The following is a 25,413-nucleotide window of genomic DNA, read 5'->3' on the forward strand; positions in this document are numbered from 1 at the left end:
TGCCGCCCAACGCCCCAGGCGCGCTATCTGGCCCCAGAAGTAGCAGAACCTGAAGAGCCCTCCCGCTCACCCTGATGTCCTACCCCCTCTTCTGGCCCCACCCTACCCACTGCTTTGGTCCCTTGACTTATCTTTCAGAGAGCACGGTCCAGAACTCATCCTCATCAGGAGCACAGCATCTAACCGGGACTTCCCTGCATTCACCAGGTTCCTCTTCATCACCTGCAAGACAGAGCACTGCGAGTCACCAAAAATGGTCATTCCATTGCTACATGATCCTCAGCAAGTCAGGTCTGATCAGACCGATTAACAACTCTCTCACCTTCTCTCTAACTGCCCTTGACTCCGCAGTGTCAACCCTCTGCGAACGAGAGCAGCACCTGCAAAATAAGCAGAGGAAAAAGCATGGGGTGACACACAGCTCCAATCCTCAGCTGCCTCACGGCGTTTCCTCTCCCCTGCTCGTTTACCTCAGCCACTCACAGACGGATTCTTCCATCCGCTGTGCTGAGGTCCGGTCCCCACCTATACAACTAAAACAGGGTATGATTTTAGTTACAACAATATTATGACACAACAAAAAACTGCTGCATCAGCACACGGTCATCACTCACCTTGCCAAAGTCCAAGGGTACAGGTATCCCACTTGGCACATCGATTCACTCCTAGAAAAATCTAACCGGAATAATCCCGTCAGAGCCGCCGTTCACACAGATCCTCTGACATCTTTCATCACCCTTCAGGAAGCGGCTTCTCTCTGTGCACCTAAACAGCCCAAACCACAAAAGGCAAGCCACCTCCTTGTTAACCAAGACTTTTATGAGCCCAAAGCTTTGTCTTCCATTTCCATCTCCATTCTAACCACTGCTAAAATACCCAAAACCTTAAGTATTGAGTCCCACATACAAGCTAAGACTCATTCGAGGTTCAACCCGCTCCACTACTGCACAAACTGCCACTCCCAGCAAGTCCACCCTCCGGCACCTGCCAAACACAAGAATAACTCCGTGGCAGCTCTCTACAGCTACTTGCCCAGAGATGGACTGTATGGCCTTTGCCAAAAGCAGCTGAGCAGATCCACATATTACTACACAACTACACTCCCCTCATCTTTACCATGGCTAAACTCATGGGCAGGACAGCTCCAACCCTGGCACAGACCTACACAGCACACAGACGTCACAAGTGAAGCCACTGTGAGACACAAGAAGACCAGAAGCGAGAACAACAATGACCGTAGGGAAGATGCTGCTGGCAGAGAGGCCCTACAGCACCACAATGGCACAGATGCACTGAAGCGGCCCCAAAATGACACTTGAGCAATGCAGCCTGTGAGACAAAGCTACCATCGAAACCACAACGATGGATACAGGAGAAGCTGGGCTTCAAGACCTAACACATGGGGATCAAACCCCAGAAGACTGCTACGTGCCACAACAACTCTCAAAACCACAGCTGAAGGTACCAGCTAGCTCGCCCGCGCAAGACACCGCTGCTCAAGGACATCCTCGATGCAACACGATTCATCCTCGATGAATCCACGCTTCGGGTTATAACTGCAAGACAAGAAGGACTCGACGGGCACTGTGCCGATGAGGCGATGCACGGGAGACTCGTGGGAGGGCTATTGAGATGCCAGATGATCATTGAGACCTACACAGACGTCAAGACCCGAGAACGGCATGGTATAAGATACATAATACAGAAGGCACAAACTACACAAGGACACAGGCTGGAACTGCCCTGCCCAGCGCACGGTACTCCAGCACTGAAAAGTAACTCGTTCCCTTTGTGGGCACGAAGGGCCCTGCTCCTTCACAGTCCTCTCCCCTACGCTAACATGAAAAGCCCTCCCTGCAATTCCCAACCCTGTCGCTTCCTCCCAGACCTCGAGCCTCAACATAGCTCTCAGAGGGCCAGGGGCCAGAGCCATCTTCCACAATAACCACATGGGCTAACCGGCATGTTCCCAAGCCTCCGGGTTCCTCTGCGTCATCTGCAGGACACCCACAAAGAGCGTGACCGGTCAGCGTCGTGTCAGCCGACGCCGAGCTCTTCCGCGACACCCTCCTTGGAAGCACCGCTCGCCTCGCCGTTCCGCAGTCAGATGTCGTGGCACCAAAGATAGCAAGAAACATAAGATCACCGTTGCGCTTCTGACAAGTCACCCGCCCCACCTCACCCCAAATGCTCATCCAACTCCAAAAGCTGCCTGCACCGCACCTGCAAAACCACAGAGAAACGCTTTGCTTAGATTCCGTGGGACGCTTTGCTCTTAAACCCACGCCCGGCCGATGTCGCCTCAGCTTCTCGGACTGCTCAGCAAGCCTGCGGCTTCACCCTTCCGAGGCTACGAATGTCACCTGCAGAAACCAAGGTCACCCTTGGTGGGATACCGCCCAAAACTACAGCCTGCCCACACCGATAACCCTCTCCCATTGCTTTACCTTGTGTGCTCTCACACCCCGCCTCTGCCATTCACGGGTTCTCCCGTGCAGACTTGCGTACCACCTGTAAGACACGAACAACAAGGGATGCTTTTAACTTCACCAACAATACGACGCCTGAAAAATAATGGCTACTGGAGCACACCGGTCCTACCTCACCTCACTTGACTCGCCTCCGCTGCCGGTGTCTTTCTTCACACCTTCAGAATAAACCACGTTTAGAGGCTACTCACACAGACACCCGTCGCATCTTCGCTCCGATGCCGCACGTCGACCTGCCTTCTTACGGTGCTCCGCTCGCCTCCTCCGCCGCCCTTTGGCACGTGGGTCACTCCTCTGCATCTGAAAAAACGACATCGAACGAGTCACCTGGATAGCGAGTGATGGCTGCACGATTCCAGAAGTCTCCTTTAAGTACATCATCTAGATTGTCATTGCAGCGTGCCATTAAGCACAACCTGGTCATACCTGGCATCTCTGCATAACTCTACAGAGAAAACTCTTACACCTGCCGCATACATGGCTACATGCTCCAGAACGGGCTGCACACCTTGGCCTACAAAGGCTAGGCTTATCACCCTATTACCTATAGCTTCTTATTACCATTCTTTTGTTGACTATCACTCTTGTGCCCCCAGGCAGAGCAGCTCCAACCCAGACACAAACAGGCACAGACCAACGCTGCACACACACAAGACAAATGCTGTGACAGAGACATTAAAACAAGCTCTCCAAGAATGACCTCTCGGCCAGAGACAGTGCCAGATGAGAAGACCTAGGGGGCCACGAGGAAGAATCCACGGCAGGCTCAGAACAGCAAAACACTGCCGCCCGAAACAAAAAGAGATGGCAACAGCTGGGATGAGTCATATGCAAGACACCTTACTTCAAGACCTAAGAATATAAAGAGGCAGGGAAGAACTCCCAGAAAAGCTCTTTCCAAAGATGGACCGCTCGAGATCAGAGATGTTAACGCAGCCTGGAAGAACGCTGCAAAAGCGGAGCGACCTGAAACTTCCAAGACCTGGCAGGACTTAAGGTGTATAACGCAATAAAAAAAGCACCCGACCGGCACCGTGCCGATGACTACAGGCGTTCGAGACCCTAGGGATGGCGCCGGAAGCGCACGCTGCGCTACCTTGTCGCAAAGAGCGACGAAGATGTCGTGACCCGAGGAAGCTCTAGGACACATAAAACAGAACGCGCCAACTACACAACAACAGAGTCATAGGCTAGAACTGCCCTGCCTGGCACATGGCAGCCTTAGGCAGAAAGTTAACCTGCTCCTTTTCCCCGCCCAAAGGGCACTGTTCTTGGATGGTCCTCTCCCCTACGCTACCTTGAAAACCCCTCCCTGCAATTCCCAACCTTGGGCTCACCCCAGAGCCCTCTCCCAAACACCACTCCCTCGACTTAGCTGGGGGCCGGGGGTCAGAAGCCGTATTCAACAATGGCCACATGACCTAATGCGGATATTCCTACAGATGTCAGGTTCCTCTTCACGAGCTGCATGAAGCCAGCTCCAGGAGTCATCATCGCGTCGGCTGACGCAACCCTCTTCCACAAAAGAGTCCTCCTCAAAAGCATCCGACTTTCGGCTCACCCGCTCTGCGCCAGTTTCCGTGTTGGACGCTACAGCCGTTGTCAATCGTGGCACCTATAACATCAAAAGACAGAACGTTATAGTTATGCTTGTGTGAAAATTCCTCGCCCTCCTCTCTACTAACCCGGCTCGCCTCAAACGCTCATCCTGTTCCAAAGGCTGCCTACCCGGCACCTGCAAAACAATACGGTGCTCTGCGGGCAATTCGGAAAAGGCTATGAGCCATCCCCTGTCCTGAAACACACTGTGCTTACATGCCTGCTGCTTTCTTAAGAAATGCTAAAACTCCATATACAGATACATACAAGATGCTCACCCTAACACTTGCTCCATCATCTCACCATTACCCCTATTTATACAGACAATATCAACAACTTGCAATGTGTACAGCAATACTAGGGAAAAAAAACAAGGTCCCATCTTCATTAAAGCCAGGACAATGCAATGCATCTAAAATAAAAAAGAAAACTGTACACGCAGGCTATTAAACCATTTTAACCACCCCACCCAATTGATACAAAAGTACTTACCTGAAAATAGACCACTACTTTCTAGTGTACTTCATATTCCATACACACTGCTGAGCCTTGACTGATCCTGAAACTCTTACCTCAGGTACCTCTGTTTCTGTGATTATCAAAACCCACCAGCCCAAACAGCTTCAACAGCTCAAACTCTGCCACTGACTCAAGGAACACCAGAGCACTCACCTCAGAGATGCCTGAGAGCACAATGACCTCCCTAAGCAGAGACTGTGACTTAGATACCCCAGGCCCCACCCACCACCCTGACCACGATCACCTGGGAAAGGGAAGGGGTGAACCACCAGGAGGCATAAAGGCAGCCAGGGGAGCAGCAGCAACTTTTCTCACCTGCCTTCAGTTTACAGCATGAAAAATGCTGATTGAAGAAAGTGACCTTTACTGGAAACAACAACATCTGCTCTTTTGCCACATCTCTTGCATCAGAGACGTGACCAGGTAGGAAATTAAACCTAGTTTTTCTAGATTATAGATACAAAAATACAGATATTTCACTAAGCAGTGTGGGAAACCAATCAGCTAAATGCACTAATGGTGTCATTATCCAAAACAAGGTGCTCGAGTTTCCAATGCAAAACTCAAAACCCTACAGGGTTAGGCGTCTTTTCTAGCGAGACCACGCTTGCTACCTCACTTCTAACAGAACTGTGTTCTGGATAAGACTAAAGAACAAAGCAGAACAAGATCCTGTAAAATTTCCTTCTCAAAAATATCACAGGTTGCAATATAAATTATATAAAGAGCAAGAGAGGGAGGGAGGGAGGGAGGACCAGGAAGGGGGAAGTGGAAAGAAAGAGCAGGAGAGAGAGGAAGAGGGAGCTAGAAGCAGGAGGGTGAAAGGGGAAATAAGGGGGGGGGATAGGGAGCAAGAACCAGGAGTGGGGGAGGGGAAAGTAGAAGAGACAGAAAGAGAGAGAGGCAGAACCAGGAGGGGGAGAGGGGAAAGAAGAAGAAGAAGAGATAGAGGGGTAGGCAGAACATGGAGTGGGGGAGGGGAAAGAAGAGACACAGACAGACAAGGAACCAGGAGGGGGGAGGGTAAAGGAGAGAGACAGAGAGAGAGGGAGGGGGGAGGTTATACAAGAGATAGAGAAAGGGAGAACCAGGGAGGGGGGAGAGAACCAGGAGGGGGGGAGGAGAAAGGAGGGAGAGAGAGAGGGGGAAGAGAAACAGGAGTGGGGGAGGAGAAAGAAAAGAGAGAGAGAACCAGGAGAGGTGGACGGGAAAGAAGAAGAGAAAGAGAGAGGAAGGGGAAAAAAGAAAAGAGAGTGTGGGAGAGAGAGAGTCGGAGGGAGAACCAAGAGGGGGGAGGGGAAAGAAGAAGAGAAGGAGGGAGGGAGGGAGAACCAGGAGAGGGGGAGGGGAAAGAAGCAGAGAGAGAGATATGGAGGGAGAGAGGGAGAACCAGGAGGGGGGGAGGGGAATGAAGAAGAAGAGAGAGAGGGAACGGAGATGGGGATGCTAAAGGAGAGAGACAGAGAGAGACATGAGCGAGAGAAGAGGAGGGGAGGGAGAACCTGGAGGGGGGGAGGGGAAAAAAGAGAGAGAGAGAAAGGGAGAACAAGGAGGGGGGCACAGGAAAGGGGGGGGGCGTGACTTGCGGAAACACGACTCCACAACCTATAAGGTTATAAAGTAGGTATGCTTGTTCAGCGCCGAGGCGCACGGGGGATCGCTCCACCACAAACGTGCGCACCTCTCGTGGCACTTTGTCTTGGCTTTATGCTACAAAGCATCACATGTTCATAATACGGCTATCCATATGCATGACCTATCCCTGCTTCATATTATAATGAGCCTGAAAGTCTCTCTCATATGTTCCGCCCCAGTCTCCTCCTAGTTGTGTCTGCGCGGCGCATCCCGGTGGTTGTGGGCTGGGACGGCAGAGATGAAATAGCTCCTCTTCCTCACTGTTCAACGCTCTTTTTACCTCCGTTCCTTGCACGCTCTCTGTAGCCTCCTGGACTCAGGCTGGACCGTAGGGTTGGTTTTGACCAGTTTTTAGGGCTGTCTTCCTATTCCATCAGGAAGCGTTCCCTCACAGCTTCTGTTAATCAAGGTTTCCACATTGTTCTGCTCTCTGGCCCATCAACTATGATCTATTATCCTATTCAATCTTAGTTAACTTTTAACTAATGGGCCTCTAGCCCCTAGCCTGATCTCTAAGTCTTCCATCTTTATCTCTAAACTAAGTTACGCCTTCCTTTCTTGAGTGCCTAATTTCTATATCCTATTTTAATTTCCTAGCTCCTCATCTCAATTCCCCCCTTTTCTAAGACATTAGTAAATTCTTTTACTACCTTTAATAAATTGACTCCTGATCCAACACTTTAGAAAAGTACTTGTTTGATTCCAGCCTATACCTAAGCAGATTCTTCTTCCATGTGACATAGGCATCTCCAATGCTCTGTCATAATTACCAGCGGGTGGTCTCCATACTCCCGTCAGATCATGAGGGGTAGGTCCCCCTACCTGACCCGTCGCATTTGTAAACCGTGGGATGTTAAATTTGGGAATACCTAGAAAAAGGAAATTGACCCGGTTTTGGTAATTCTGTGCATAACCAGCCATCTGACAAATTATTTCCTTGGGCCATCCCGTGAAGAAGGCCTACAAAGAAATTCTGGTTCCACGCTACCACAATGCCATAGACGTCGACCAAGATTATCGTGAAAAATACAATTTTCCTGGCCGAATTTGTCTAACCTTCCACGGAGATCTATGGGCCTTCTTCACTCCGGTACAATGGATCCAGGCGCTCTGCTCCTTGATCTTAATTGCCATAAAGGGGGTGAGGAGTACTTGGAATGGTCCTTGCCGTTGCAGTTCCAGAGGCTCTTCTGCAAGAGACTTAACATACACGTAATCCCCAGGCTGTATATTACGCACGGGTCCATCTAACCCTCTACTTCGGGTTCCAAACGCGTGTTTTCCAACTTTATTGAGCTGTTTACCCAATGCCAGCAGATATGAAGTTACAGTCTCATCCCCTGCCTGCGTGGATATGCCCTTTGGTATGCTATAGGGTCGTCCGTACAGAATTTCAAAAGGACTTAACCCCTCTCTCGCCCTTGGCTTAGCTCGTATGCGCAGAAGGGCTGCGGGAAGAGGCTGAGGCCAAGCCAAATTAGTCTCCTGTGCAAGTTTCACAACCTGCTCTTTGATTAAATGGCTCATCTTTTCTACTTGGCCACTTGACTGGGGATCATATGGGCTATGAAGCTGCCAATCTATACCTAAATGGCGGCTGATTTGTTGCACCACCTTTGAAATGAAACGCGGCCCTCTGTCAGAGGATATTGTTGCTGGAACCCCAAAGCGTAATATTATTTCTTGTATTAATATTCTGGTCACCTCCCGAGCTTTGGCGGTTCTGGTAGGGAACGCTTCCGGCCAGCCTGAAAAGGTATCTGTTAATACCAATAGGTCTCTATACCCGCCTTTGATTTTTCAGAACTTCCAAGAAATCTGCCATTGTCGCCCGGCCCCATTGCCTTCCCCACTTCGGCCCATTTCCAATCTGGGGGTATTTTTAGGATTAGTCAGGAAGCAAAGATCACACGGTTGAGTCGCTTGTCTTACTGTAGTATATACATTTCTAGCTCTAATATCTTTAATTAAGTGTTTACATAGGGCCTCTGCTCCCCAATGTCCTTTCTTATATTCCTCCCTTACCGGGGACCGTGTCAAAGAAGAGGGAATGACTATCTTTCCTTGCGGGGTGAGGGCCCAACCTTCCTCATTATATGATCCTTCCAGATCTCTGATAAGTTTTTGATCTTCTTTAGTATAATTAGGCTTACCCTCTACGGAAATTCACCCATCAGGGATTAAAGCTCCTTCTACTTTTACCTTTCCTTTGGCTGCCTGTTTTGCCTCTCTGTCCGCCAGCTCATTTCCCTTCTCCAAATCTGAGTTCATCTTTTGCTGTGCCTTGATGTGCGCGATTGCTACTTTTTTAGGAAGCTGGACTGCTTCCAAGAGTCTCAGAATTTCCTCTGCATGTCTGATGTTTTTACCCTGTGAGTTCAGTAGTCCTCTCTCTTCCCAAATTGCTCCGTGCACGTGTATGACTCCAAAGGCGTATTTTGAGTCTGTATAGATATTCACAGCCTTGCCTTGGGCCAACTCCAAAGCGCGGCTCAGGGCAATTATTTCTGCCTTTGCGCAGAGGTATTCATGGGTAAATGCCCCGATTCTATTATTTCCTGGCTCGTAGTAACGGCAGACCCAGCATATCTTTCACCGCTTAGGACATAGCTGCTTCCATCCGTGAACCGGTTCTCTGTGTTCTCCATAGGGCTGTCTCCCAAGTCCGTCTAGGCCAAAGAGTCCAAAGAATGCTCACGGACACAGGGAAGAACTCTGGAGGAGATTTCAGAAGAGTACAGATGTCCTTGGGAGGCCTGGGACCAGATGGAGACACTCTAGATGCCAGGGAGGATGACAATAAGACCGCTTCCTCCAAAACATAAACCTGCAGACAGGTTTGTGACAAAACAAGACAGGATCAACGTCCCCTAGAGAGCTAGAACGGGGCGATAGTACCCAAAGAACGTCTCGGGACGCACAGTGACTGGGACCACAGGGGACACAAAATGTTCGTAGGAAAAACAGAGATCCAAACAGACTCAACATGCTACCAAAAACTCACCGGAGCACAAAGAAGTTCTCAAGATGCATCCTAGATGGCATAAACAAAAAAAAACAACGCTCCTTTTTTGGACTGGAGATATTAACAGCACACAATTGCGACAAAGCAAATCCAAAGAGGGCTTACGCTGCTAAAAGCACTCTGCCTGAAATATCGAAGACTTCAACAAGCATCATGACATCTGCACACGTGCTCCGAGCAGCAGAACATCCAAAAGACTGCTCGAGAACATGATCGAGTCATCCAGATACAATTTGAACAAACTACAGATGTCCTCACTAGATCAGGAACCAAACACATAGATGCTACCTACCATATAAAACAACATAAGCGTTCTGCAAAGGAAATACGACATCAGGAAATATTCCCACTGAGCAAGTAGGGCGCAAAGTGCACTACAGAACCAAAACAGGGCTTCAGAGCATTAGGAGGCCTCGGGAGGCGTTATGACAACACTAGAATGATGCTGAGAGCAACACAGAGACAGAAGGCAACTCTGGGACACAATGCAAAACCCAAGCAGGTGTCACAGCAACGTACACATCTCAGAGGACGAACGACTGCACGGAGACACTTGACGTGGCATTGAATACAGCGAGAGCGTTCCAGCCCACAGAAAAACCCGAGAGCAAGGGTTGTCTCTGAGCAAGAGTCCCACAAAGAGGGACACAGACCACAAAGGGCACTGTGCGGCGTAAGAATGGCCTCAGTAAGGGCAGTTACTGTAACAAGTGCTCTCTAAGAGTTGGAAGAAAGTTGGACTTAGAGGCAAACAAAACACTGCAAACAAAATGAGGTACCTGGGAGGGGATCTGAACAATCTACAGATGTTCTCAGTTGATAGGGAAAAAAATGAAAGCACCAGCTCTAGCACATGAAAAGGTAATAGTGTTCCGAGCACAGGGAAAGCCAGGCAAAGACTTGCCTCAGAACAATAAATATACAAAGCCTGCTACAGACCTAAAGGATGGCTGTGCAACGCAAGGACGTTTGAATGAAATCTTGTGATAAAAAAAGACAGCACAAGGAAAACAGAAACTTATTGAGGACTAAAAGGGCTGAGAGACATAAAAGGGATGGGTGCATAAAAAAAGGGTCATAAAGCTCAAAGACCACATAAAGGACAAAAAAACCTAGAGGCCAAAAGGCTACAGAAACTCAGAATGGAAAGCTAGAAGGGACATAGAGACCAGAAAACTCTGGAAGCCAAAAATGGGGGCCAAAAAAGGCGAGAAAAAAATGAAGGCACTAGGGAAATTATACACCACAAAAAAGTCAGTGCAGAAAAGGGTTGCGAGATGTGAGAGGCATATGCGCCGAGGAGATGGGGACAGAGAGCAAGAGGTAAAACAGTCAAGTCCTCCTCGCCACCGCCGCTGCCACTCTCGCTGCCCTCGCCGCCTCCCTCGCCGCTGCCGCCGTCTCCCTCAGCCTCCTCGCCGCTGCCGCCGGCCTCCTCGCTGACGTCATCGAATGCAAAACAACATTGCACTCTGTTAGCAAAGAAGAAAGAAATAAACCATCCCGTATGAGGAAAGACACTGTTTCTTACGTCGCTGCCGCTTTCTTTGGAAGTGCTAAAACTCCATATACCGATGCATACAAGATGGTCGGTCTAATCCTTGCTACGTCGTCTCACCTTTGATCCTATGTAGATAAATAATATCCACAACTTACAACATATACAGGAAAACGAAGGAAAAAACAAAGTCCCATCTTGCAGAAAAACATCAAAATGCTAACAAATCTAGAAAAATATAAGAACATAAATACATACGTTTAAACCATCTTACCCACCACCCCCCACAACAGCTTATTAAAAACTATTTCCCTAAAAAAGCCACCACTACAGACCGCTACACTTGCTATTATATATGCTCCTGAACCTTGACTGATTCTAAAATTCTTATCTCAATTACTGTTATTTCTGTGAAGATCAAAAACCACCAGACCTAATAACTTAAACAGCTCAAAAACTATCATCAAGGAAAAAACCTCTGAAGTACTGACCTCAAAGAAGCTCAGAAGCAGAAGGAGCTTCCTGATGAGAGCCTGTGACTCATATACCCCAGGCCCCAAGCAGCACCCTGACCACAATCACCTGGAAAAGGGGAGGGGTGAACCACCAGAAGGCAGAGAATAAACAGCAACTTTTCTGTTCTGCTTTAAATTTACTATGTGCAGAATGCTGAATGACAAAAACAACTTTTACTTGAAACAACTAAATCTACTCTTCCACTCCATCTACTGCATCAGCAATGTGACCCTGTAAGGAATTAAACTTTATTTTTTTTATAGCACAGAAAAGGACAGTTAAATTACTAAACTACATACATACTAATATATAACACTAACTGCAATAAAAACATGATCATACAAAATTTCCTGTGAGCGCTCAAGTCCTCCTTGCCGACGATGCCGCCGCCCTCACCGCCACCGCCTCCCTCTCTGCCACCACCACCCTCACCACTGCGGCCGCCGCCGGCCTCGCCGCCGCCCCCCTCACCGCTGGCCTCTTCCTTGCTGCCGCCGGCCTCGCTGGCCTCCTTGGCATTGTTGTCAGCCTCGCCGTCGTCCTCGAATGTGGTGGGAGGCCAGAGGTTAGCACAGGCCACAGGAATTGGAGGCCGGAGGGCAAATCTAGGCAGAAAAGCACAGATGTCAAAAAGGAGTGTGAGGTGTGATGGGCGTGTGAGTGTGAAAACTGCTGGAAGCCAAAAAGGGGTAGGAGGACGTGGGGGAAGTAGAGATAGAGAAATCACTAGAAAAGGAATGAGGAGTCCTGCATGGACAGGGTGGAAGAAAAACTGGGTCAGGGAGCGAGACCGAGGGAGAGAGATAATGATGAGTGGGGAGGAGAAAGAACAGAGAGAGAAATGAGATGTGGGGGGAAAGGAAGGTGTGAGGGAGGGAGAGCAAGAGACTGTGAACGTGGCAGAGGGATTGGAGAGGATGAGAAAGGGAGAGGGAACGGGACAGAGAGAGGGAGAAAGAAAAGGCTGTGATGGGCTGGAGGGTGAAGGGAAAAGGCCACGGAGCAGCACAGAGTGTGTAATGGCAATCACGGGACAGGGAGCTGGGCACGGGGTGATAGCGCGAAACAACGCAACAGAGTGGTGTGGGGCTCTAGAGGCAAAGTGTTCAGGAGAGGATGGAGGACAGAGAGAAGAAGAGAAAAGGGACAGAGAGTGAGGCAGTGATGGAGAAAGAAACAGCAGCCACCGAGAGATGAGGAGAGGGACAGGAGCGAGGCAGGGAGGTGGAGAAAGAACGGCAAGCCAGCGATGGGAAAGAGGCCAGAGGGATCAGGAAAGAGAGGAGGCAGGCCAGAGGGATGGAGAAGGCAGGGGAGGGACAGGGAGCCAGAGAGCAGGAGACCACTGTGGAAGGGAGAGGGACAGGGAGCAGGATGCTGGTCTGCAACCAACAAGAGCAACAGAGGGAATGACAGAGAGGTGGGACACGAGAAGAGATGGGGACAGAGAACAAGAGGCGAAGCAATCAAGCGTCGAGACAGGGAGCAGCGCAAAGGGTCTGAGAGAGGACAAAGTGAAGAGGGTGGAGGACGGGGACAGCGAGCAACAGGATGGGGGGCAGCAGTCAGCGAGATTATGGGACAGAGGGAGGAAGAGAAGGAGGGAGGGAGAGAGGAAGGCCGGGACACAGAGCGGCACAGACAGGCACCGAGAGGGAAAGTGTGGCAACTGAATCACAGAATCAACTAGGTTGGAAAGGACCTTGAAGATCATCTAGTCTAACCATTAACCTAACACTGCCAGCTCCCATCTACACCATATGTCTCAGCGCTATGTCAACCCTACTCTTAAACACCTCCAGGGATGGGGACTCCACCACCTCCCTGGGCAGCCCATTCCACTGCCTAATAACCCGTTCTGTAAAGAAATACTTCCTGACATCTAGTCTAAACCTTCCCTGGTGCAACTTGAGGCCATTCCCTCTTGTCCTATCGCTTGTTACTTGGTTAAAGAGACTCATCCCCAGCTCTCTGCAACCTCCTTTCAGACAGCTGTAGAGGGCGATGAGGTCTCCCCTCAGCCTCCTCTTCTCCAGACTAAACAACCCCAGTTCCCTCTGCCGCTCCTCGTATGACATGTGCTCCAGACCCCTCAACCAGCTTCGTTGCCCTTCTCTGGACACGCTCAAGTAATTCAGTGTCCTTTTTGGAGTGAGGGGCCCAAAACTGAACACAGTAATCAAGGTGTGGTCTCACCAGTGCTGAGTACAGGGGTAAGATCACTTCCGTGTCCCTGCTGGCCACGCTATTTCTGATACAAGCCAGGATGCCATTGGCCTTCTTGGCCACCTGGGCACACTGCTGGCTCATGTTCAGCTGGCTGTCAATCAACACCCCCAGGTCCCTCTCTGACTGGCAGCTCTCCAGCCACTCCTCCCCAAGCCTGTAGTGCTGCTGGGGGTTGTTGTGGCCGAAGTGCAGCACCCGGCATTTGGCCTTATAGAAGCTCATACAGTTGGCCTTAGCCCATCGCTCCAACCTGTTCAGGTCTCTCTGCAGAGCCTCCCTACCCTCGAGCAGATCAACACTCCCACCCAGCTTGGCGTCGTCTGCAAACTTACTGAGGGTACATTCAATCCCCTTGTCTAGATCATCAATAAGATGTTTAACAAGAGTGGCCCCAAAAACCGAGCCCTGGGGGACACCACTTGTGACCGGCCTCCAACTGGATTTAACTCCGTTCACCACAACTCTTTGAGCCCGGCCATCCAGCCAGTTTTTTACCCAGCAAAGCGTGCGATCATCTAAGCCTCGAGCAGCCAGTTTTGCCAGGAGAATGCTGTGGGAAACGGTGTCAAAGGCCTTGCTAAAGTCAAGGTAGACAACATCCACAGCCTTTCCCTCATCCAATAAGCAGGTCACTCTGTCGTAGAAGGAGATCAGGTTTGTCAAGCAGGACCTGCCTTTCATAAACCCATGCTGACTGGACCTGATCCCCTGCTTGTCCTGCATGTGTTGTATGATGGTACGCTGGATGAGCTGCTCCATCAGCTTCCCGGGTACCGAAGTCAAGCTGACAGGCCTGTAATTTCCTGGATCATCCTTCCGACCCTTCTTATAGATGGGCGTCACATTGGCCAATATCCAATCTGTCGGGACCTCCCCGGTCAGCCAGGACTGCTGGTAAATGATGGAAAGCGTCTCGACGTGCACCCAGCCAGCTCCTTCAGCACTCTTGGGTGTATCCCATCCGGTCCCATAGACTTGTGTGTGTCTATGTGATGTAGCAGGTCACTGACTCTCTCCTGGATTGCTGGGGGGGGTCATTTTCCCAGTCTCTATCATCTGGCTGAGGGGGCTGGATTCCCTCAATACAACTAGTCTTGTTATTAAAGGCTGAGGCAAAGAAGGCATTAAGTACCTCAGCCTTCCCCTCATCACTTGCTACCAAGCTTCCTTCAGCATCTAGCAGGGGATGGAGACTCTCCCTGGTCTTTCTTTCGCTATTGACATACTTATAGAAACATTTCTTGTTATCTTTGATTGTTGAAGCCAGATTAATTTCCAGCTGGGCTTTGGACCTCCTGATTTCTGCCCTGCATAGCCTCACAGCCTCTTTGTAATCACTGTGAGTGGCTAGCCCCTTCCTCCAAAGGCTGTAAACTCTCCTTTTCTCCTTGAGTTGCAGCCAAAGCTCCCTGTTCAGCCAGGGTAGTCTTCTCTGTCACCTGCTCCTCTTAGAGCACCTGGGGACTGCCTGCTCCTGAGCCATTAACACTTCCTTCTTAAAGAGCACCCAGACTTCCTGGACCCCTATACCCTTCAGGACCATCTCCCAAGGGATCCTGTCAAGCAGGTGCCTAAACAAGACAAAGTCAGCCCTTTGGAAGTCCAGGATGTCAGTCCTGCTTAGCCCTTTCCTGGCCTCTCTAAGAATAGAGAACTCTATTATTTCATGATCGCTGTGCCCTAGTCATCCTCCAACCACCACATCATCCACCAGTCCTCTGTTCACAAGGAGGAGATCTAGCAGGGCACCTTCTCTGGTTGGTTCTCTCACCAGCTGTGTTAGGAAGTTGTCCCCCACACATTCCAGGAATCTTCGGGACTGGTCCCGCTCTGCTGTGTTGTATTTCCAGCAGATGTCTGGGAAGTTGAAGTCCCCCACAAGAACAAGGGCAAGCGATCGTAAGATTTCACCCAAGTGCCTATAGAATATTTCATCCACCTCTCTGTCCTGGGTGGGTGGCCTATAGTAGACGCCTACTACAACATCTGCCCTGTTGGCCTTCCCCCTGATTCTAACACAAAGACACTCCACCCTGTCTTCACTGCACTTGTATTCAAGGCAATCATAACAGTCCCTAACATACAGTGCTACCCCACCGCCTCTCCTACCTTGTCTATCCCTTCTAAAGAGCTTGTAGCCATCAGCTGGCACGCTCCAGTCATGGGAGGCATCCCACCATGTTTCTGTGATAGCCACAACATCATAATTTTCCTGTTTCATCACAGCTTCAAGCGCCTCTTGTTTGTTACCGCTGCCGTGTGCATTGGTATACATGCACTTCAGATGGGCTGGTGTTTTTCCCCCTTCCCCCTTCAAATTTACTTCAAAGCTCTGTCAATGAGCCCAGCTAACTCCTGCCCCAAGATCCTCTTCCCCTTCTGGGACAAGTGCATCCCATCTAACACCCAGAGGTCTGGTGCCCTGTATACCAACCCATGATCAAAAAAACCAAAGCCCTGATGGTGACACCAGTCTTGAAGCCACAAATTCATCTGCTGTGTTTTTCGGTGTTCACCCTCATCCATCCCCCCAACTGGAGGGATGGAGGATATCACAACCTGTGCCCCCGACCCCTTGATCAGTTTGCCCAAGGCCCTGAAATCTCTCTTCATTGATTTAATACTTCTCCTGCTAATGTCGTCGCTACCTGCCGGAAAACCAGAAGAGGGTAATAGTCCTTGGGTTTGACTAGAGAGGGGAGTCTTCTTGTGAGGTCCTTGACGCGGGCCCCAGGGAGGCAGCAGACTTCCCTATGATGCGGGTCTGGTCTGCATATGGGGCCTTTGACACTCTTCAGAATGGAGTCCCCCACTACAATGACTCTTCTGGGGTTCCTTTCAGAGCTGGTTTTAATACCTTTTCTAGAGTGACCTGGCCTTGGTGGTCCTTGGTCTTCCTCATTGTTTGTCTCATTCTCTTCCTCCATGTCTTCATTCAAAAGTTCCAGGGCCCCGAATCTATTGTGAAGGGGCACCATGGAGGGTGAGGGAGGTTGGGAGAGAATTTTCTTGCCTCCCTGAGCAGGGACCTGTTTCCAGTCTCCCTCATCTCTTAGGTCCCCTCCTTCTGCCTGGTAGCATGAGGGTGAGGGATCACCTGCCTTGCCTGGAGCCTCTATTTGCTCCTGTTGATTCATGGGTGCCAAGGTGGAACTCCACCAATCAATCTCCCTTTCACATTCCCTAATACTTCTTAATCTCTCGACCTCTTCTTTGAGTTCTGCCACCAGGCTAAGCAGGTCATCCAGCTGGTCGCAGCACACACAGGCGCTGTCACTGCGGCCCTCCAACAGCACTGACAGGCTCAGGCACTCCCTGCAGCCTGGGACCTGGACTGCTGCATGTTTGTGTGGTTGCTCTGTCTGGGTCGCCACGTTCTTGCTGGTGGTGCTTTTGAGGCGAGTGGAGACCATGGCTCAGGCTACCGGTGGTTGACAAGTACTATCAACCGGTGGTTCACAGGTACTATCTGATCACCCTGAGCTCAGTGGGCAGTGACCTGATCACTGCCCTCCCACAGGGTTCTTATCACCGAATTAACAGTGGGTGGTGCTGGTTCCACCCACGCTAACTAGGAAGCCCTCCCAGCTCATTACCAAGGGGTGGGTGTGAGCTGCTCTCCTCAGCAAGTGACCATTGGTGTGTTTACACCTCGCTCAAAACAGGCACCACCAGCCCTGGGCTCTGCCCACAGCCCACGCCTCCTCAGCTGCCCGCCCACCGGCTTGCCAGTCTCCTTAGAGCCAGCTAGCCGCCTTTCTGTCTCCAAAAAGATTCAAAAGCCCCCCCCAAAAAAGCTCCTTTCCAGTCCCTTTTGCCACGAAACCCTCTAGTACGAGCTTACCTGCACTGGAGCGGCTCTCCTCGGCGAGTGACCATTGGTGTGTTTACACCTTGCTCGAAACTGAGGCACGGACTCTCCATTGAAGTGCAGGAGGAAAATCCTTTATTGTTACGATGATACATACTTACGCTCTCGCTATGCTCTCGCTTCCTTAGCTCTCCCTTCCTTAGCTCTCCCTTCAAGATAAGCAAAGCAGCAGCTAGACGGTCATCAACACTCTTATCCCACAAACAGTTCCATACCGCACAGGCCGTCTCGGTGCTGCCATTTTCTTCACCACACTAACACAGCCTGCTATCTCTCTTCGACAGCCTGTTTCTCCTCCAAGCCTTGCTGCTTCTCCAGGCTGGCGCAGAGCACAGCTGGCGGTTCTCCAAGCCAGCGCAGGACAGAGCTCCTGCCTGGCTCGCCAAGCAGAGTTCTTCTGGGCAGAGCTCGCCCCCTTCCCCCAGCTCCCCAAACTGAGCTCTCTGGCTGAGCTGACTGGCCCATGTCCTTTTGGCTCTTAAGTATTCAATCTCCCACAGCTGTGCAGGGCTGACAGACCAATGCTGACTTGCCTCTTAATCATTTACCAGTAACACATGATTTGACTCTTAACATATTGAATCTCCCACAGCTGCACAGAGCTGACACTCCCACAATAAAGAACCCCAGGGAACAGGCCAGAGCACTTGTGGGGGAAAAGAGACCAACACCCATCAGGACAAAGAACTGGAGAAGGGAATAAAGAGCACTAGGCTGCAGGAGTGAGACAGAGGAAGAAAAAAAAGGAAGGAGAGGGAGCAGGACAAAGGTATCTAGAGAAAAAGGAACAGGGAAAGCTAGAAGAACAGAGAGCAAGAGGGAGCAGGAGAGAAGAAGAGAGAGGAGAGCAGAGGTAAAGGGAAGCCAAAAACATCACAGCAGTGTGGGATAGAGAGGGGGACAGGGGAGGGCCCAAAAAGCACAGGAGAGATGACGGGGCCCCCAAGGACAGGGACTCACCGCAGCTGTCCCTCTCCACACTGCCAGGGACATTTGCCACTTCAGACCCTACTTGCTCCTTCTCTCCTCCCTTGCTCTTCTGTAGCTCCAGTCCCTTGGCTGTCCCCCGCCTCAGCAAATAGGCGGGTGTCACTCAGCTCTTACAAGACGAGGTGTCCTACGCACGCAGCTTCGCTCGCTCGTGCACTACGTGACCGTACCACACTTGGGGCGACGCACGCAGACCCTGGATGCACGCTGGCGGCCTGGCCCGCCGTGGACTATGAAGAGGACTCCGACGCCGCACATCAGCCGACTTTTGCACAGCGCTCCACTCACCTCCTCCGTCGTCATTTGGCGCCCAGGTCTCCCCACTACACCTGCAGAAACGGTGTCGAACAACTCACGTGGATGCTGAGCGATGGCTGAACAACTCCAGAGGTCTCATTTCCATGGAGGTACACCACCTAGATCCTCCCTGCAGCCTGCCACTAAACACAACACAGCCATCCCCGGTGTCTCTGCACAGCACTACAGAAAGACTCTTGCCTGCTGCGTATGAGGCTACTTGCTCTGAAACGGGCCGCACACCCTCTGCCTACAAAGTCTGGGCTTATCACCATGTCAGCCTTCGATTCTTGGACTATTCGTTTGCTGCCCATCACTGCTGTGCCCCCAGGCAGAGCAGCTCCCACCCAGACACAAACAGGCACAGACCAGCGCTGCACACAGTCAAGACAAATGCTGTGACCGAGACATTAAAACAAGCTCTCCAGGAACGACCCCTCAGGCCAGAGACGCTGCCGGATGAGAAGACCTCGGGGGCCAAAAGGAAGAATCCGTGGCAGGCTGAGAAGAGCCAAATGCTGTGGCCCGAGACAAAAACAGATGGGAGCAACCAGGATGAGGCACATGCGAGAAGCCTCACTGCAAGAGCTAAGAATGTAAGGATGCAGGGAAGAACTCCCAGAAAAGCTCTTTGCAGAAATGGACCGCCCAGGGTCAGAGAGGTTAACGCAGCCTGGAACAACGCTGCCAAAGCAGACTGATCTCCTGAAACTTCCGAGACCTATCCATGCTTCACCCTTGTAACGCAATAAAAGAAGCGCCCGACCGCCATTGTGCGATGACTACGGGCACGCCTGACCCCAGGAACGGCACCCGAGGCACACGCTGTGCTACTTGAACACAAAGAGCAACAGGGACATCGAGACCCGAGGAAGCTCTAGGACACAGAAAACAGAAGACACAAACCACACAACACCACAGCCATAGGCTGGAAGTGCCCTGCCCAGCACCGGGCAGTCGCATGCAGAAGGGTACCCTGCTCCCTTTCCCTGCCCAAAGGACACTGCTCCTGGACAGGCCTCTCCCCTACGCTGACTGGAGAACCCCTCCCTGCAATTCCCAACCTTGGGCTCCCCCCAGAGCCCTCTCCCAAACACCAGTCCCTCGACTGAGCTGGGGGCTGGGGGTCTGAAGCCATCTTCCACAAAAACCGCACCGCCTAAACAGGTTATTCCTGCGGACACCAGGCTCCTCGTCATCAGCTGCACAACAACAGCATCTGTCAGCCGACACAGCCCCTTCCACAACACCCTCCTCCTCAAAAGCATCATGCTTTCTTCTCACCTGCTCCACACCATTGCCAGTATTGGACGCTATGGTCGCCGTCGCTTGTGGCACCTACGATAGCAAAAGACAGACCATTATGGTGGTGCTTGTGTGAAAACACCAGGCCCGTGCTCCTCCTCTCTACTACCCCAGCTCACCTCAAACACTCATCCTACTCCAAAGGTGCCCACACAGCACATACAAAACTACACGGTGCTCTGCGGACAACAGGAAAACACAATGAGCCATCCCATATCCCAAAGGACACTGCTCCTTCCATCCCTGCCGCTTTCTTGAGAAATGCCCAAACTGCACCTACAGGTGCATGCAGGATGCTCACTCCAACCCGTGCTCCATCATCTCACCATCGGGCCTACTGAGACAGAGGAGATCAACAACTGACACGCTATACAGCAAAACTAGGGGAAAAAAACAACGGTGCATCTTCCATCGAGTCACAAAAGCCAGGAAAATGCAACACAGATGCTATTAAGCCATCTTAAACACACACACACACCCAACCACCACTTGATACAAAATTACTCAGCTGAAAATAAACCCCTACATGCCAGCGCACCTCCTATTCCATACGCTGCTGAACCTTGACGGGTCCTGACACCCTCCCCGCAGGTACCTCTGTTGCTGTGAATATCCAGACGCTCCTGCCCAAAGAGCTTCCACAGCTCCAAAGCTGCCACCTACTCAAGGACCTCTAGAGCACTGACCTCAGAGAAGCCCAGAAGCAGAAGGAGCTTCCTGACCAGAGCCTGGGGCTCATATACCCCGGGCCCACCCTCCTCCCTGACCACAATCACCTGGGGTAGGGGAGGGGCGAATCCCCAGAGGCATCCAGGCAGCCAGGGGAGCAGCAGCAAGTTTTCTCCTCTGCCTTAAGGTTACAGCGTGCAAAAGGCTGAATAAAGAAAGCGACCCTTCCTGGAAACGACAACATCTGTTCTTTCACTACTTCTATTGATTCAGTGATGGGACCGGGTAGGGAATTAAACTGAGCTTTTCTGGAGTATAGATAGAAAAAGAGAGGTATCATACTAAACTGCGTAGGAAAGTCGTTGGCTAAATGCCATAACAATATCATTATCCCAAACAATACACTTTAGTTTCCTATGAAAATAACAGAATGCTACATGCTAAGACCACGCATGCTGCCTAACTTCTAACAGAACCGTGTTCTGGATAGGAGTGAAGACCAGAGCAGAATTAGATCCTGTAAGAATCCCTTCTCAAAAACACCACCGGTTGCAATATAAGTTATTGACTGTCCGTGTCCAACAACTCAGAGTGACCTTGACAGTCTCTCCAACTAATACCCTGAGGAGTCCCGGAGGACAGAAAAGGCCAAAAAACCATGGAATTGCAAGAAATGTATCAGAAGCTGTATGAAGCAGCCTAGTTAACACTTAAGTAGCCAGAACAAAAAGAAATTGCAAAACATGACAGAAAACACCACGGGAGACGCATCGATCATAGATGAAGGTGATGGTCTTCTCTGAAAAACTCCAGAACAGATCTGAGCTGACAGTACGCATCTTTGGGATACCAGACACCAAATAAAACCAGGTGATAGGGTGGAAAACCAAAAGACAGTTCTGGAAGACAAAGATGGCTTCAGAAAAGGTTCTGGCAAAACGAGAAGCATCATCACAGGGATTAGAGAGACCAAAGAAATCTTGGGGATGCAACAAACTCAAAAGGGAATCGAACAAAGTCCAGATGTCCTCAGGGGGCCGGGGGCAGAACGAAGGCATGCCTAACGCTTAAAAGTAAGAGAAGAGAGCTCTGGAGAGCACAAAATCATAAAATTGAAAGGGAGCCAAAGTGCTACAAGAGTGCAGTGGAGTATGTGAAAGGACGTGGAAGACGTTGTTCTAGAGAGTAATCAGGAAGGGGCAGGGTAAGAAAAGAGGGCTCGGAGACACAGCGAGGACATGGAGGCAAACTACAGATGAGCGAGAGAACAAGCAAATGGAGACACGCTGGACGGCAGAGAGAAGGATAAAGGAGCACTGAGTAGCAAAGAAAGAAGGGGGGCTCTGACAGAACCAGAGAGAGAGAAAAGGAGCTGGAGTGCTAAAAGCTGCGGTGGAGATCGAGGAAGGTCAGAGCCGGCATTGTGACTGCGAGGAGAGGGGTGTTGAGGGGGTCGATGGACAAAAGAAGGCTCAGAGATGACAAGGAGGAATTTGGGTGATCATCTGAGCAGAGCAGGGGTGGTCTCGGGTGTCCGGGAACTGAACACTGGAATCCCAGAGAGCAGAGAGGAACAAAGCAGTGTTCTGTGGCTCAGCGATGGCCCCACCTAAAGCGCTACAAGATGGAACCGGAGAACCAGGAAGGTCTCGGGAAGGCATCATGACCAGAACTGTCCCAAGGGAACCAGAGAGTCATCCAAAGGACTGGGGACATAACCATGAAATCCTGAGAGGATCCCAAATGGGTAAACGTGTCAGCACAGACCCACGGCAGTAATAGAGGCATGGCTAGAGGGAAGAGAGGACAGAATGACCGGGGTAGGTCACAGTCATGGACTGTGGAAACTCTCTAAGGGAAAGAGAAGGGTCTGAGGCCCACGACAAAGCTAAAAGTCTGATAAGTCTTCGTCATCGTCGTCGTCAACAACTTCGTCATCGTAGTCATCAAAAAAATTCTGAGCGGCGGCGTCGGAAAAAGTGTGATGCAGCGAGCTGCAAACGCGAAAACGGTCCTAACCCTAACCCAAATCCTAAACCTAACCCTATGCCCCTAACAGTACCCTAACCGTAAACCCTAAAACTAAACGCTAACCCTAACCCCTAACGCTAACCCTAGATCTAAAACTTAAAACCAAACCAAAAAACTAAACCTAACCCTATGCCCCAAACCGTAACCCTAACCCTAAACCCTAACCCTAAACACTAACCCTAACTCCTAACGCTAACCCTAACTCCTCACCCTAAACCTAAGCCCCCCTTAACACTAAGCCCTAAAGATAAACCTAGATCTAAACATTAAAACCAAACGAGAACCCTAAAGCTAACCCTATGCCCCTAACCATAACCCTAATCCTAAATCCTAACCCTAAACTCTAACCCTAACTCCTAACGCTAACCCTAAGCCCCCCTTCACCATAAGCACTAACCCTAACCCTAGATCTAAACAATAAAAAACAAAACCACCACCCTAAACCTAACACTATGCCCCTAACCGTAACCCTATACCATAACCCTAAACGCTAACCCTAACTCCTAACGCTAACCCTAACTCGTAACCCTAAACCTAAGCCCCCCTTAAACCTAAGACCTAGCCCTATCCCTAGATCTAAACCTTAAAACCAAACCATAACACTAAACCTAATCCTATGTCCCCAACAGTAACCCTAACCCTAAACCCTAACCCTAAAGGCTAACCCTAACTCCTAACGCTAACCCTAAGCCCCCCCTTCACCCTAATCCCTAACCCTAACCCTAGATCTAAACCTTAAAACCAAACCAGAACCCTAAACCTAACCCTATGCCCCTAACCGTAACCCTAACCCTAAACCCTAACCCTAAACACTAACCCTAACTCCTAACGCTAACCCTAACTCCTCACCCTAAACCTAAGCCCCCCTTAACCCTAAGCCCTAACCCTGACGCTACATCTAAACGTTAAAACCAAACCAAAACATTAAACCTAACTCTATGACCCTAACTGTAACCCTAACCCTAAACGCTAACCCTAACTCCTAACACTAACCCTAACTCCTAACCCTAAGCCTAAACCCCCCTTAAACGTAAGCCCTAATCCTATCCCTAGATCTAAAACATAAAACCAAACCAGAACCCTAAACCTAACCCTATGCCCCTAACCGTAACCCTAACCCTAAACCTAAACGCTAACCGTAACTCATAACGCTAACCCTAACTCCTAACCCCCCCTTAACCCTAAGCCCTAACCCTATCCATAGATCTAAACCTTAAAACCAAACCAAAACCCTAAAGCTAACCCTATGCCCCAACCGTAAACCTAACCCTAAACCCTAACCCTAAATGCTAACCCTAACTCCTAATGCAAACCTTACCCCTAACCCTAACCCTAACCCTAATCCCCCCTTATCCCTAATCTTAACCCCATCCCTAGATCTAAAACTTAAAACCAAACCAGAACCCTAAACCAAACCCTATGCCCCTTAACGTAACCGTAACCCTAAACCTTAACCCTAAACGCTAACCCTAACTCCTAACGCTAACCCTAACTCCTAACCCCCCCTTAACCCTGAGCCCGAGCCCTATCCCTAGATCTAAACCTTAGAACCAAACCATAACCCTAAACCTAGCACTATGCCCCTAACCGTAACCCTAACACTACACTCTAAACCTAAACGCTAACCCTAACTCCTAAAACTAATCCTAAGCCCCCCTTAACCCTAAGCCCTAACCCTAACCCTAGATCTAAAACTTAAAAGCAAACCAGAACCCTAAACCTAACCCTATGCCCCTAACCATAACCCTAAAACCTAACCCTAAACGCTAACCCTAAATCCTAACGCTAACCCTAGCTACTAAACCTAAGCCCTCCTTAAACCTAAGCGCTAAACCTAAACCTAGATCTAAAGCTTAAAACCAAACCAGAACATTAAACCTAACCCTATGCCCCTAAATGCAACCCTAACACTAAACCCTAAACCTAAACGCTAACCCTAAATCCTAACGCTAACCCTAACTCCTAACCCTAACCCTAAGCCCCCATTCACCCTAACCCTGATAGTAACCCTAGATCTAAACCTTAAATCCAAACCAGAACCCTAAACGTAACCGTATGCCCCTAACCGAAACCCTAACCCTAAACCATAACCCTAAACGCTAACCCTAACTCCTAATGCTAACCCTAACTCTAACCCTAAGCCCCCCTTAACCCTAAGCCCTAACCGTAACCCTAGATCTAAACCTTAAAACCAAACCAGAACCCTAAACCTAACCCTATGGCCCTAACCGTAACCCTAACCATAAACCCTAACCCTAAACGCTAACCCTAACTCCTAACGCTAACCCTAGTTCCTAACCCTAACCCTAAGTCCCCTTTAAACCTAAGCCCTAACCGTAACCCTACATCTAATCCTTAAAACCAAACCAGAACCCTAAACCTAACCCTATGCCCCTAACCGTAACCCTAACCCTAAACCATAAACCTAAACGCTAACCCTAACTACTAACGCTAACCCTAGCTCCTAACCATAACCCTAAGTCCCTTTTAACCCTAAGCCCTAATCGTTACACTAGATGTAAACCTTAAAAGCAAACCAGAACCCTAAACCTAACCCTATGCCCCTAACCGTAACCCAAACCCTAAATCCTAACCCTAAACGCTAACCCTAACTCCTAACGCTAACCCTAACTCCTAACCCTAAGCCTAAGCCCCACTTAATCCTAAGACCTAACCCTAACCCTAGATCTAAACATTAAAACCAAACCAGAACCCTAAACCTAACCCTATGCCCCTAACC

The sequence above is a fragment of the Strix uralensis genome, chromosome 1 (genome assembly GCF_047716275.1).
Source record: "Strix uralensis isolate ZFMK-TIS-50842 chromosome 1, bStrUra1, whole genome shotgun sequence".
NCBI lineage: Eukaryota > Metazoa > Chordata > Aves > Strigiformes > Strigidae > Strix > Strix uralensis.